Source organism: Varanus komodoensis, unplaced genomic scaffold, assembly GCF_004798865.1.
Source record: "Varanus komodoensis strain SLA01 unplaced genomic scaffold, ASM479886v1 scaffold144, whole genome shotgun sequence".
Classification (NCBI taxonomy): domain Eukaryota; kingdom Metazoa; phylum Chordata; class Lepidosauria; order Squamata; family Varanidae; genus Varanus; species Varanus komodoensis.
Window position 1 is genome coordinate 1 of NW_025335418.1, and position 7,314 is coordinate 7,314.

Below are 7,314 nucleotides of genomic sequence, written 5' to 3' on the forward strand. Positions count from 1 at the left end.
AATCAGTTGGCTTCCATTTCCAACATTTACAGGTAAATTCACATGCCTGGCCATGTCTGCTGTGTGGAAGCAACTCTGGATGAGACAAACCCTTTTGACATCCATCCCTCCGCTTCCTCTAGTGCTCAGCCTGCTCCACTAAAAGCGTCAATCCCAGAGGAAGTAAAAAAAAAAAAAGGAAGCAAGCAATATCTGCAAAGCCCTTCTTGAATACATGACCGGGAAATAGCTATCAGGTATGCCAACCACCTTTTCATCCATGTTGTCATAGTGGGATCTGCTTCAATAGCCATGAATGTATAGGAGACAAGGGGTATGAACCTTGGCACGCTCACTCCAATTAAGAATGCCACACCTGAGAAATTGGAAAAAGTATTTTTTATTCTGGAGCATAAGTTTGATCAAAGCAGAATGGCAATCAGTGCCAGGAACATGGTGGACCACCCTTTGTACACTCTATGACCAAGTAGAAAGGACAATTGCTTATTGGGCGGACATTCCTGCCAGGATTATCGATCAGGACATTGAGGTGGACAGGACAGGACAGGCTGAGGTGGAGGATTTTCGATGGGAAATTGCTCAGTCTTCTGCTGCTGTTGATTTTCTGTTGTGAAGTGACTGTTCTGTGGGTTACCTATTGATGCGTGTATGGTCTGGATGTGACCAGCTGCCTGCTCCCTATTTCTGGCCAGGAAAGTTTGTCCTACAACTTCCTCCTTGAATCTATGAAGCTCTTTTGGCTTGGACATTTCATTAAAGGGCTTTTCCCTGTATAGGCTCTTGCAATCTCTGAATAAATTTTACATCAAGAATTCGCATCAAAAGATGTGCCATCTAAGCATTCAGATGATTTAGTGAGGTTTCCTTCACAGTTTTGAGAGGGATGGAGCCTGGCCAAACTGGGGATTGCCTTAGGGCAGTGGGACAATGGTGGGAGGGCAACCCCTCAAGAATACCATGTAGCAGATGTTCATCCCAGATGCTGCCTGGTTGGTTACAGATCAACAAAAAGGACTTAGAATTCATGAGGTGTTTTGCTAGTTTTAGAATTGCATTACTGGAGGCACATGGAAAGCAATTTCCCTCCCCTATAATTATCTCACTGTCGCTGATTAAGTATTCTCCTCACTAAGGCTGGAGAAATATCTAGGGGACTCAAGAAAAATTCATAACAACACCAGACTTCCTTTTAAGCACACCAGTAATACACAGAGAAAGGCAGAAAGTCCAGAGACTCTGCCCATCAGAGAACTGGTCATTGTCTGGGTGTCTCCAGTGCATGACATCATTTCGACCTACTTTTGCTTCCTTAATAAGGAAAGTAACACCCGCCCACCCCACACACACACACAGACTCAACCAAGGATATTGAAGGGCTTGAAGTAGAGCTGAAAAGCAGTACAACTTGAGAAATAACACCCTGGGCAACTAACGCATGCATCCTGTAGTATAAACTGATCCATTTCTCAGTATCTTCAGCCACTNTTTAAAGTAGCCGATAAGGAAGTTATTGCAGTTACTAAATGCTGCTGAAAGAAAAAGAGGCATTTGGGTCGGGATGGGAACCTCTACCCTGCAGGTGATAATGCTCTTGGTCCTATTGCTTGGGCTGCTGCCTCCTCTTGTGTGCAAACCTTGCTGGGCATCCCAGCACGAGTGTGCTTTCTTCTACGTGTGCAGTAAGGGACAGCATCACTGGCCAGCATGAGTTTTCTCACCAGGCAGATGTTGTCTTTGGGGAAATTACTGCTTTCTCCTTTTTGCAATACCACCCCAAATTGTTCCTTAAAAAGCCACCACTGGGGTTCAGAAAAGAAACTGGGTATGAACTATTCCTCCATCCCCCCATCATCCCTTTGTTCAGGTATTAATCATGTTGAAAGGTAGTTTCTGGGCTTCATGGGAATTTAGAATGTCTTTAACTTCATAGGAACCTGCAGCTTCAATCAGATAAGATTCCATTGATTAAGAGTTTATGTATACAGAGCAGCATTTAGAATTTTACTCATTACGAATGTTTACTGGAAAACATTCCTGTAGTTCTTCATCAGTAAATTTGAAGAAGAAATTTCTTGGAATGCAATTGAAGTAAATAAGACAATATTGTGATGTAAATTTCTCTTCATTCTTCACATGGAATCTGTGGTGCAAATTGACCCATAATTCAGCTTTTCAGTGTGATCTATCAGGGAATGTAGCATTGCAGCAATAAACATATGGGGAAATGAAGGAGTTCTCATTTTATGCAATTTAGCACAAGGCTGTTACACATAATTCAAAAAGGTCTCCCATGTCGCAGCAGAGAAAATCAGGCCCCCAGGAAACTGTATATTTATAAGAGGAACGAGATTATTTTGGTTCTTCGCCTGTTCTGCTGTGCTGCCTTGTGCTTAATCACATGGCCGCTCTTTCATTTCAGTATACTGCCAAAGAATTACCAGCATATCCTGGCCCTGCAGTTTGCTGTAAAAGAGATCAATGAACATCCATTCATCTCACTGAATCTCACCTTTGGCTTTCATATTTATGAGAGCTGCTTCAATCCACAGATTACCTACACGGGCATTTCTGGCCTGCTTTCTATGCTGCATCGATTCTGTCCAAAGTACAAGTTTGGTGAGCACAATAATCTGATAGCCATCATTGGAGGAGCTTACCCTGTCATCCCTGCTGAGATTGCCAGCATCTTGGAGACTTACAAGATTCCACAGGTAGTGTCTTCTCTACCCAATATTTTTAAAAAGGCAAGTTTAACATTGTGATTTTGTCCCTTCACTACATGCACTGGAATAATGGAAACACTTTTGATCAGCCAGCTTTAGCTTCTTGGTTCCAGAATGAAAGAAAGGCAAGCCTAGATATTGTAAGATCTGAATGTTTTGAATCCATCACAAAAGTCCCCCAAGACAGATGAAGCTGGTTTCACTGGATGCATGGCTTCTTCTCACTTCCCAGACACTCTTGCAACATTCTTGATATTCTTCTGGCTTCTCATTGCATTTCTTAGCCCTTCACTCATCCTCCCAGCTCTCCAGTGCTCTCTGATGGAGGACAAATAAAAAATAGAAACACAGATGTCCGTAACTTTCACTTCACTAATCTGTGCTGGGCAGACCATTCTTAGGATCCTGAATCAAGGGCCTAAATAAAAAACCCACAATGTGATTTCGAACGTTCAGTGCTGTAGGCCATGAACTGACAGGGTGACGTTGCATGAGCTCAATTTTGAATGAATTACACTCAGAGCAGTCAGAGATGGAGGGTCCTCTGTCAGTGGAGGTGACAGGTAAGGACTCAGCCAACACCTGTCACAGAGCATGGGAGCAGAACTAAGAAATCCATGGGACAAAATGGCCCTCTCAATCTCAATAAACTTGTGACAATTAAATTCTGTTATGTTATGTTAGTCCGTAAGTTGTGCCCAACCCATTATGACCCCATGGACAACATTCCTCCATGCTCTTCTGTCCTTCACTTTCTCCATAGTCCATCTAAGCACACACCAACTGCTTGCCACCTCATCCTCTGTTATCCCCTTCTTCTTTTGTTGTCAATTGTTCCCAGCATTAGGGTCTTCTCCAGTGAGCCCTTCCTTCTCATAAGGTGGCCAGAGTATTGGAGTTTCTTCTTCAGTGTCTGGCCTTTTAAAGAGCAATCAGGGTTGATCTCCTCTAAGACTGACTGGTTTGATCCTCTTGCAGGCCAAGGGACTTGAAGGAGTCTTCTCCAGCACCTCCATTCTTTGGTGCTCAGCCTTCCGTATGGTCCAGCTTTCACAGCCATACATTGCAACTGGGAAAACCATAGCCTTGACCATGCACACTTTTGTTGGAAGGGTGAGGTCTCTGCTGTTCAGTATGCTGTCTAGTTTTGCCATAGCTTTCCTCCCAAAGAGCAAGCGTCCTTTAATTTCTTGGCTGCAGCCCCTGCCTGCAATGATCTTGGAACAAAGGAAAATAAAATCTGTCACTACCTCCATTTCTTCTCCATCTATTTGCCAGGAAGTAATAGGACAGGATGCCATGATCTTAGTTTTCTTAATGTTGAGTTTCAAGCCAACCTTTGCACTCTCCTCCACCCACATCAAGAGGCTCTTTAGTTCCTCTGCACTTTCTGCCATTGGAGTGGTATCATCTGCATATCTGAGGTTGCTATTTCTCCAGGCAATCTTAATTTCGACTTGTGATTCATCTAGCCCAGCCTTTTGCATGATGTGCTATGCATTTAAGTCACCCTGCCTAAGTTAAATAGGCAGGGTGACAGTATACAGTCTTGCTGTGCTTCTTTCCCAATTTTAAACCAATAAGTAGTTCCATGTTCATTTCTCACTGTTGCTTCTTGAACCACATACAGGTTTCTCAAGAAACAAATAAGATGATTTCTTTAGGAACATGCCAAAATTGGTTGTGATCTGCACAATCAAAAGCTTTAGCATAGTCAATGAAGCAGAAGTAGATATTTTTCTGGAACTCCGTAGCTTCCTCCATGATAGAGCATATGTGGTCAATTTGATGTCTCGTTCCTCTGCCTCATCAAAACCCTGCCTGTACTTCGGATAGTTCTTGGTCCCCATACTACTGAAGCCGAGTTTTTAGGATTTTGAGCATACGAACAGTCAGTGTGGTGCAGTGGCGAAGAGCATGGGACTGGGACTCAGACGATCTGGGTTCTAGTCCCCACTCAGCCATGGAGCCAACTGGGGGACTTTGGGCCAGTCACAGACTCTCAGCCAAACCTACCTCACAGGTTTGTCATGGGGATAAGATGGAGGAGGAGAATGATGTAAGCTGCCTTGAGCCCTTTGTAGGAAAAAGGCAGGATTTAAATAGAAAAATAAATAAATAAACTCTGCTGGCATGTTAAATGAGTGAAATGGTGTGTTAATCCAAACATTCTTTGGCATTGCCCTTCTTTGGAATTGGAATGTAAACTGACCTTTTTCAATTCTGTGGCCACAGGTGAGGTTTCCAAATTTGCTGGCATATTGAGCTTCACCCTTTAACTACATTGTCTTTTAGGATTTTGAATAGCTCAGTAGGAATACTATCTCCTCCACTAGCTTTGTTGTTGCTCAGACCTCTTAAGGCACACTTGATTTCATATTCCAGGATGTCTGACTCGAGGTCAGTGACCACCCCATCGTGGTTATCAGGGATGTTAAGCTCTTTCTTTTATAGTTCTTCTGTGTAATCTTGCCGCCTCTTCTTAATCTTTTCTGCCTCTGTTAGGTCCCTGCCATTTTTTTCCTTTATCATGCCCATCCTTGCATGAAATGTTCCCTTCATATCTCCAATTTTCTTGAAGAGATCTCTGGTCCTCACTAATCTATTGTTTTCTTCTATTTCTTTAGACTGTTCACTTAAGAAGGCATTCTTATCTCTTCTATCTATTCGCTGGAATTCTGCATTCAATTGGGTGTATCTTTCCCTTTCTCCCTTGCCTTTCATTCCCTTCTTTCTTCAGCTATTTGTAAAGCTTCCACAGACAGCCATTTTGCTCTCTTGCATTTCTTTTTCTTTGGGATGGTTTTAGTTGCTACCACTTGTACAAAGTTATTTGCCTCTGTCCATAGTTCTTCAGNTTGTATTTCTTTTTCTTTTGGAAGGGTTTCATTGCTACCTCTTTTGCAATGTTGCAAACCTCCATCCATAGTTCTTCAGCCACTCTGTCTATCAGCCACTCTGTCTATCCCTAAATCTATTTGCCACCTCTACTGCATATTCATCAGGAATATGATTTAGGTCATACCTGAGTGGTCTGGTGCTTTTCCCTACTTTCTTCAGTTTAAGCCTAAATTTTGCAAAAGGAAAATTGTTTGTACTCACTATACACAGGTACTCCAACTTTGGCTGCATAGCACATAGTCAATCTGATTTCTGTGTTGACTGTCTGGTGATGTCCATGTGTGCAGTCTTCTTTTGGGTTGCTGGAAAATATTGTTTTCTAAGACCATAGTGTTCTCTCGACAAAATTCTGCCATACTTTGCTTCATTTTTTACCCAAAGGCCAAGCTTGCCTGTTATATCGGTTATCCCTTGGGTTCCTAATTTAGCATTCCAATCCCCCATGATGATACAGACATCACTTTTTAGTGTTTATTCAAGAAGGTGTTGTAGGCCATCATAGAACTGGTCAACTTCAGCCTCTTCAGCATCAGTGGTTGTGGCATAGACTTGGACTAAAGTGATGTTGAATGGTATGCCTTGTATTTAAACTGAGATCATTCTGTCATTTTGGAGATGGTATCCCAGTACTGTTTTTCCTACTCTTTTATTGACTATGAAGGCTACTCCATTTCATCAAAGGGATTCTTGCCTGCAGTAGTATACCTGATGGTCATCTGAATTAAATTCACCCATTCCTGTCCATTTTAGTTCACTGATTCCTAAGATGTCGATGTTCAGTCTTGTCATCTCTTGTTTGACCACATTCAGCTTACCTTGATTCACAGATCTTACATTTCAGTTTCCTATGGACTATAGGTCTTCACAGCATCACACTCTCCTTTCACCACCAGATACATCTGCAAATGAGTGTCCTCTCGGCTGTGACCTATTTGCTTCATTAGTTCTGGCACTACTAGTACTAACTCTCTGCTCTTCCTAAGTAGCACACTGGACACCCTCCAGCCTGAAGGGCTCATCTTCTGGTGTCATATCTTTTTGCCTTTTGGTAATATCCATGGGGTTTTCATTGCAAAGATACTGAAGTGAGTTTCCATTTCCTTCTCCAGGGGATCATGTTTTCTCAGAACTCGCTGCTATGAGCTGTTCTTCTTGGGTGCCTCTACACATCTTAGCTCATATTTTATTTCTGTGGCAATGCAGTGATCCATGAAGGGGCTTAACTCATTTCCTTCTGCAATTATGCCTGTTAATTGATAAGGTACCTGTAGAGGTGGAAAACATCTGTGATGCACAAGGTTCACATGTGTAGCAGCAAACCAGCTTCCCCTCTGGAACTCTTCTCCAGTGCCCTGGAGTGCACCTCTCCACACACCTGGCATGGGGCTTTTTCTAAGGTGAGGGAAAGACAGAAACACGTCATCATTTCATGGAATCCCTCCTCTGGCAGAACCAGGATCTTTTCCAACTGCTTTCTACTCATTCCAACCCTACATCCAGTTTGACCATTCTTGCCTATCTCTGGCAGTATCTCTTCAAGAATTAATGCATGGGGCAACATTCTGATCCTGCCTGGAGGATGCTCCTCCCTGGAGTGTCCATGGACAGAACATGGGATTTTTGGTTAGCACAGTTTGTCATTGAGAAGTGGACAATGACACCCCACTTCCACACCACTGCCCATTTGAAT